We start from the raw sequence: 8966 nt of genomic DNA, 5'->3' as shown, positions 1-8966 counted from the left end.
CAGGATGTACTTCACATGGATCTATTCATACAGGGTATATCATACTGCCACACACATGTCAGTATTCCCACAGTGTAACCTTCGTACTGCGCCCACAATGGCTGCCTTACCTGTTACACTTGTGGAAGGGATAAAAAACACATGGACCTGACTATTAGGGTGGGACCTTACTTCTAGCGTTAGGACGCTGCAACCACCAATTTTGTGTCATCTCCTTTAGGCATAGTCTATTCCACCCAGGGTAATCCTACGTAGTGCACCCAAGACGGCTGCCTCATCTGGTACCTTTCGTGGGTAAAATATGTAACCCATTCAAAGTTATTTCCCAAAATGTCTGCACCAACCCTGCATTATGCTTATTGTGCTCTCTAGGTTTCAGTTGTTTTTAATCATCTCTGTGTGGTTTTCTATTTTCTGCAATACCAAATCCTTGTACAATGTACCATGTTTACTGATGTCTGTAAAGTGACTTTGAGTCCTACAGGAGAAAAGCGCTATATAAATAAAATTATAATTATTATTCTCTCCACTCCAAGCCTGCGATCCCACTCTGGCTGGTCCCATTCTGGTTCAAGCCTGCGGTTCAAATCGTCTGGCTGCTGCTCTCTATGGTCCTCTTCTGGTTCAAGCCTGCAGTTCCAATCCAGCTGGCTGCTGCTCTTACTGGTCCCATTCTAGTTCAAGCCTGCAGTTCCACTCCTACTGGCTGCTGCTCTTGTGCCACGGCAAGTTACATTTTTCAGGTGCTAGGCCTGTGGTGCAAGTGGTAATATATTAGTGCTAAGCCCATAGCACGTTCGAGTACTAAGCCCATCCCACAAATTATAAATTGCATGCATTAGGCCCATGCATGGTATTAGGCATAAAGGTTTAGCCAGCTCCCATTTCCCACCAAAAAGATAAAGAGCAGATATCCCCCAATAAAGATGCCCCCATAATTAGAATAGTGCAGCCTCTGCAAAAGAGATTTCATTATTTTAGGGCCTAAGGGCCTTATTCATAAATAGATAGGAGCCAACTGTTATTAAACTGAAAGTATATAGTATATATACTCTGAATATAAATTTCCGACCAATAATTTTAAGAAGGTTAGGAATGCTTTTTTTAAAGTCAACTCTCCTCCTCCTTTCCTAGGCCACACCTCCCCATCAACTTTACCAAATCTAACATCCTTCTCCCCTGTATCTGGAGAGGAAGTCATGGCCCTCATCCGGTCCTCCCCCCTTCTACCTCCCCCATTGATCCTATCCCCTCCCGTCTCCTCCGCTTCCTCTCTCTTTCAGCCTGCTCCCATCTTGCCCACCTCATTAACCTCTCCCTCTCATCAGGCATTGTTCCTTCTGCATTGAAGCATGCCCTTGTCTCCCCCATTCTTAAAAAATCTACCCTTGATCCTAAGCTTCTTTCTAACTACCGACCCATCTCTCTCCTCCCTTTTGCCTCCAAACTCCTTGAGCAGATTGTTTACAACCGCCTTACCACTTTTCTTTCCTCCAACTCCCTCCTTGACCCTTTTCAGTCCGGCTTCCATTCTCTCCACTCCACTGAATCCGCCCTCACAAAAGTCAGCAACAACCTCCTTGCTGCCAAATCCAAAGGCCACTACTCTCTTCTCATTCTCCTTGATCTCTGTGCTGCTTTTGATACTGTGGACCACCCTCTCCTGCTGCATATCCTTCACTCCCTTGGTCTACGTAACAATGCCCTCTCCTGGCTGTCCTCCTACCTCTCTGACCGATCTTTCTCAGTTTCCTCTCATGACTCCTCTTCCCCCCACAGCATCTTACAGTAGGTGTTCCCCAAGGGTCTGTTCTTGGACCTCTCCTATTCTCCCTCTATACTTCCTCTCTAGGTGAATTCATCAGCTCTTTTGACCTCCATTATCATCTCTATGCTGACGATACTCAAATCTACCTTTCCTCCCCTGATCTCTCCCCCTCTCTTCTCACTCGTATCTCCAACTGTCTCTCTGCTATCTCTTTCTGGATGTCCCAGCAATTTCTTAAACTTAATATGTCTAAGACAGAGCTGATCGTCTTCCCACCCTCCCACATAACCTCACTTCTCACTATTTCTTTATCAATTGATGGAATAACTATCTCATCTAGTCCCAAGGTGCGCTGTCTTGGTGTTATCCTGGACTCATCCCTCTCCTTCAAACCACATATCCAGAATCTTTCACAGTCCTGTTGTTTCCATCTCAAAAATATTTCTAAGATCAGACCCTATCTTACCCAGGATGCTACTAAAACCCTCATACACTCACTGGTCATCTCCAGATTGGACTACTGTAACCTCCTCCTATCTGGCCTCCCCAAATCCCATCTCTCTGCTCTCCAGTCTATCCTTAATGCTGTTGCAAGGCTTATCTTCCTCTCCAAATGCTCTACATCTGCCTTCCCTCTCCTGCATGCCCTCGCCTGGCTCCCTTTCCCTTTTAGAACCCACCCCACTGTCACCACCCACAAACAGCACTTCCTGTCAATCACTCTGCGATGGGTCTGCATCGCCGCTACGATCACAGTTCTGATCACAGCGTCTGGTTCGCGAAACATACGCACATGCACTGTGAAATAATCGGCCGACTGCGTGCATTGGGCCTGATTCAGAGCCGCTCGTAAGCGGCCGCTCGTTCGTCCTGACCGATGTTCGCACATCTGCGCATGCGTACGGATTGTAATACGCAAGCGCGAACCAGTCAGTGCGGCCGAAAAACGTTTGTTCGCTATATAGCGAATGCCTGCTACTTTGAGTGACAGAAGGAGGCAAATGTGGGTGGTAACAGGGGAAGGTGCTTGAAAACAGAACAGAACGCAGGCGTGCTTAAAGGTCAAAACGGGCATTTTAAGGGAGTGCATAATTAATCCAGCAGCGTCATTGTCCACGTCACTTGGTTTTTTTTAACTCAGAACTGCTCGCAAAATAGCGGTTGAAAAAACCAACCACAAGAATAGCGAGCAGTTCATACGCTGTACAATGTACTCGATTAATCTAATAAATAGCGGACATGACGTATGGTGCGAGCGGCAAGGGGGCGTATTTTTCAAAATTACAACCGCAAGTTTTGCTCGCTCGTTCAGACTTAGAGGCGTGAACAGACCGCAAAGTGCGAACGGTTCATTTGAATAGCCACCCCTTTTTATAAAACGAACGAGCGCATATCGTGAGTGGCTCTGAATGAGGGCCATAGTTACAACTGCGATCCTTGTTGAATCAGGCCCTAAGTTTGCTATTTAATTTGCTGTTTGCCTGAGTATAGATTAATTGAAGTCGAATATACATTAATTGAAGATATAAATGAAGTCGACACCTTGCTACTTCTCTGTTGGGAGATTGTTTAGATGAGTAGGATCCCTTACTGATGGCCCTGCTTAATCTCACTGTTATTGCATAGAGCAGTGGATCCCCTGCATTGCTGCCATGGTAGTTTGCCATATTCTACATTTGTGGCCTTATAGTGGCTACGTACTGTACTGTAGTGGCTACGTTCACAGCCCTTAGTTTGTGAGTTCGATGTCCACTATGGCCCTAACGGTTTGGAGTTTGTATATTCTCCTTGTACTTGTGTGGGTTTCCTTCAGGTTTCCTCCCTCACTCCAAAAATATACCAATAAGTTAATTGGCTCCCAACAAAAACTCCACTGGGGCAGGGTCTGATGGGAATGGCCAAATATTCTCTGTAAATCGCTGCAGAATATGTATGCGCTATATAAATAAATGGTAATAAATATCATACATACACACACATACATACTTACAATATACACATACCCTGGGCTGAGAGGAGACTAGTGACCAGTGTGTGTGAGGCTTGACATGCTGTATGCAGAGAGCTCTGTTGATCAGCTCTCCCTGCAGTGGCAGCTCTGCGATCATGGTTTGTAATGAGACGATGATACAGCTGTCACCATCTCTGAAAATAAAATTTGGCCCATCTAGGTATTTAGTGTGGCAAAGCCAGGTGCCAGCCAAAAGATGATGCAACCAGATGAAGTGTATGGAAGGTAGAAACACCCTAGTAGACAATATTTTCACATTTACTTTGCTGTAGTGCATATAGCATTCCTTCATTAGGAATACCAGGGACATAAAAGTAATAAAATCAACCAGCTATATCTCTTTTCCACTAGGCATTGTCTGTTCACTGTACCCAAACACTGTTCATATTACCACTATTCATTATATTATGCAGACGCAGTCTTTGTGCCCACCAAGTTTAGATGGGATGGGTAGGGGTGCCGGCACTCTGTATCTCGGCGGTCAAAATCCCGACACAGGCATCCCGACAGGGCTAGGATACCGACACCTGTTGGTAGGTATGCTAACTCTCCCCATCTCCCTACCCCTAACACTCCCTCCCCGGTGCCTGAACCTAACCCTCTGCCCCAAGTGCCAAAGCCTAGTGCCTAACCCTAAAGCTAACCCTCCCCCTAACCCCCGCTACTTACCTTCGGGATGCCAGTGGTCGGGATGCTGGTACTGGGATTCTGACAAGTGTCGGGATTCCGGCGCCAGTATTCTAAGCACCGGTATCCCCTGTGCTGGGACACTGAACATATCCCGTTTAAATGTATACTACTACATTCCCTTCTTGTTTTACGTAAATGCATAATATTACTTTTTATCCCTATTATTATAATAATTTTTACAATATTCCTAATTTTTATTGTTCCATTTTTATCTTTAAACATTCATTTTATATATATGGTTTTTATATATATATTATATATATATATATATATATATTATAACTCTTTTATACTCTGTCCCCCTAGGTCACTTTATTATGTATATCCCTGACCACATTCCCATCATAATTTTAGGATGTTTATTCACATCTTGCATGACATGTATAAAGTCCATTTATATTATTTTAAATATCATCTACATGTTCTCTTTGCATTACAAGACAGACCCACTTTAAATGCCCCATCAATCAATTTACTAATGGATATGATCACATATACTCACCTCCATCTATCATCATCTCTAATTTATTAATTTATTTATTATTAGTGACATATTCCTATCAATTAAATTATTTATTATTACTATTATTACTTTTATTGTATTTATATATACTTTCATGTTTGCCACGATAAAACATTAACCATCATTTTAAAGAAATATTATCACGCTGGGCACATATAATCGAAGATCCATTGTCTTTAACTAATGGACCTATTTACATTTATTTTAATTGTATTTATGTCTTATATTTATTTATACAGCAAATCAGCCTGCATATTAAGAGATATTTGCATTGTAATCTTTTAGACTTATTGTTAAACGTCAGTGTGTCTATCGTTAAATGTCACTACACACACACAAGCACTTGACTGTGGGTGTAAGCCGAAACACATCCCAACTGTGGGCAAAAGCTGAGACACATCCTGGCATCAGAAGGGTTGATGTGACATTGTAGATGGACCTGAATAAAGCAGCCACAGCTGGAAGATCTTGTATTTGCAACTCTGAGGATGCCTTACAGGCGAAACGCGTAGATCGCAGAACACATCGATCCCAGAACGAACCGCATAGTGATGAACGCGACTGTGACGGCAGTCTGCCAGCAAATCCCCAGCCCTTGGGACTCCAGAGAGAGGAAAACGGACTCCACGGAGGTATTCAACCCCAGGACATTGAAGAATAAAAAGGTAACCTGCATACACAGGAATCTACTACTTTTCCGTACATCGGATAACAAACTTTTGCCACTTATATTGGATGCTTACTCCTGGGTGATAGCAGCAATTACCTCAATCCTTGACCACTTGAATTCCATTGGAACAATTAAACTAGTACCCTACACCATCAGAGTGAGTAAAACACTCAGGCGTGTCACTCTGCAGCGACATTCTCTTTTAAAGAATACCGCACCACTGTGATAGGAGTAATACTACCATCTATTGCACAAACAGTCTTTGTCTTTTGTTAATTGTTCCTATATATGTTTTTACCATTTATACGTTGTATCTGTATACCGGTATTAGGTTTGTTTTAACATATTATCTGCACATATATGATTGAAACTGTATTTATTATTAAATAAATACTATACATTTTAAAATTTGGGATTGCCTCCCTCATTTTTACACATAGGGATAAAGGATGCGCTTAACGTCCCCTTTGTTTTAGATCTATTCAGTACTAAATGTTATCATTCCACATTCATATACTGATTATACTGTGTCACTAGGAAATTAGATCCTTTTGTTATAATTTTGTCACTTAGGCCTATGCCTTTGCTATACAAACTCACATGGCAAAATATGTATAATTTGCCTTTGGATGTGCACAACAACATTTAAACCAGGATAATGCTGTGAATCCCTAACCACCTGGTTGGGAAATAGAATTATAAATTGTAAAAGTGCATTATTTTTATTTTTTTTATTCTTAAACACTAGATGCACTACAATATAAATAAGATCTTGTAGCCCCAGATATTTATATGATTAGGACGAAGTATATATGGAAATGTTTCTGTTTATGCAGTGTGCCTCAGGGCTTTCTATCTATGTAAAATGACCTGTCATATTCACCACCTCAGAGGTTGCAGAAATCAGAACTTTTTCAATAATTTTATCCAAGTCTGTTACTTCATGGAGACATAAATTTGCCCAAGTAAATAAGTAAAATGAATATTACTGTACTTGAGATAAATAAATGTATTAGGTAAAAGGACAGCAAAAGTGTAAAGCCACAGCGCAGATGTAACCAGCTGGGTGGATTGATGGCATTAGGTACATGTGCATATGTACATTTGTGATAAAGTGCTGAGATCAAGTAGCATATGGATGTACAGGGTGCATTACATTACTGCTGTGTGAGGGGGCGGACAGCCTTGAATTCTCCTCTGCTTCTGATGTCCTGGCGATAGGTCCTGTAAATATCGCTGTAATAGGGAGTACTTTGCACTTTCCGACAGCACTTCTGCAAGAAAGTACTTTTCTAGGAGTACTTTCACCAGTATTTGAAAAAGCTTTACGCACACGCAAAAAAAGACATCAAGAGAATCCTGAAGTCCGTTCACTGATGATTCATTTTAGCCATAAATGAAGCTAGAACAATTGTTGAAGCGAATAAAGTGTTGGTAATAAAATTATATTTGTCGTGGACAGTGATATTTTATGTCTCTACCACAAGCATTTTCGGGTGCATCTGGCAACCTGTAAAGCTGATTGGTTGTATGGTGAGAGGTCTCCAAAGACCATGGAGTGGACATGCACATTGGGGAACAACTAATCACTTAAGCACGTAAAGAAGCATTACTGTCACATAGATAGTTCAGTTATGACCCTTGATATCTGAAGACATTCTGTTCCTAATGGGGATTTGCTAGACAGCCATGGCCAAAAGTTTTGAGAATGTTTTGAGTAACATCTGACAAAAAGGTCTAAAAACACTAAAGCAGCAAACTTTGTGGAAAACAATACTTGTGTCATTCTCAAAACTTTTGGTCATGGCTGTAGGAGACATAATATATAATAAAAGTATAATATTGGTCTTGCATAAGAAGCCATGATGCAAAGGTCTCTAGACAGGGGCCAACACAGCATTGTTAGAGGGGGTTTCCCCAATTCTTGCATGAGGAATCCTGTACTTGTACCACCACAATATTTGTTCTGTTATTGCCATCTCAGGAGAGTGGTAACAGATTAATATCATTAGAAATATGCTTTCTTCTTTTAATAAAGTACATTTTAAGAGGTTTTTATTATTTTTTTTAATTTTTGCAATAAATGTAATCTGTGCTAGTTAAACTGCTGATAAAGAGAGGGGGTGTTTAGAGTATGACGTGGGTACGTTCTGGGCAAATTTAAGCAGCATCAGACATGTGTAGGACCTACTGGGGAAGGTCAATGTAGAAGCATGTGTGCTGATGATCAAGGGGTATGGTCACCTGCCAGAGTGTTGTCCACGGATTACATGACTATTTCAGCAATTCCTATTTCCTTTTTGCCCCTTCAGACCTATGATGAATTATATATTCAGACTTAGCAAAGAGATATGTAGGACATAACACAAAATGATCAATAGTATACTATTAAATATGTGTAACTATTTCCTCCTGTGATGTGCTACAATGATCTGGGAACTCACAGGAGAGGTGTAGAGTACATGCTGAAGAATGCCAACTCCAGCAGCCGTGATGCTGAACACCTGAGATACGCTGCAGCATACAACCTGGGCCACGCCTGTTATCAAGGCTTCGGTATGCGGCGTTCGGATGTGGAGGCAGAGAAGTGGTGGCTTATTGCAGAAAAGCCAGTGTGATAGCCCAAAGTGTTCTTGGTATGTTATATGCCGAACAAGCACACAAGATACCTTAAAAAAGATTTATTTTGGCACTCAGAAGCCTGCGGCAATGGAAACCTAGAGTCACAGGTAGTGGTTAAAGAAAGAAACATATGGAGAAAGCTCGGGGGTGCCTGAAGGAAGCAACTGGGCGAGGAAATGTTTATGCCCAGTGGGAGATGATCACATTCTACTACCACCAAAAGATGTACACACTGGCTGCTGAACTGGCCAAGCAGGTTGTAGAATATGAGAACACTGACAACACAGCAACTACTACTCAGTGACTTCTTAAGTTTACAGCCAAAGGAATATCTATTGCTAATTTATATCTGGCTAGATGCCTCAATTGTGCTGTGGGCATAAAATCAGACCCAGCAGTTGCAAAACAACATTACAAAAAGACCTGCTGATTGCACTCGAGACCTTCACCATGACATCATCTATGGCAAGATCTAATAATGTATATTTACATACTTTGTGCTTATATGGTCCATGCAATAATTACACTGGGGAACAAAAAATTTTTTTGTTTTTTCTTGCCAAGGATTTAAGATCAGTTTCAGAGTAGTCGCAGGTCCTATTTTTGCATTAGATCTTTGCTATAGCTGAATTGGCTCCAGTTTTCAAATTACTGAAAAAATATAAAATGCAATTATTTTCTC

General features: G+C 41.5%; 1 pseudogene; it reads left to right on the top strand.

The window, feature by feature from the left end:
- Positions 1-8079: 8079 nt before the first annotated feature.
- LOC148435821 (LRP2-binding protein pseudogene) lies at positions 8080-8714 on the top strand (annotated as a pseudogene).
- The last annotated feature ends 252 nt before the right edge of the window (positions 8715-8966 follow it).

The sequence above is a fragment of the Taudactylus pleione genome, unplaced genomic scaffold, assembly GCF_031769625.1.
Source record: "Taudactylus pleione unplaced genomic scaffold, aTauple2 ptg001990l, whole genome shotgun sequence".
NCBI classification, from domain to species: Eukaryota; Metazoa; Chordata; class Amphibia; order Anura; family Myobatrachidae; genus Taudactylus; species Taudactylus pleione.
Note: the sequence above shows the minus strand (reverse complement) of the source record. Positions and strands in the feature narration are given on the sequence as shown.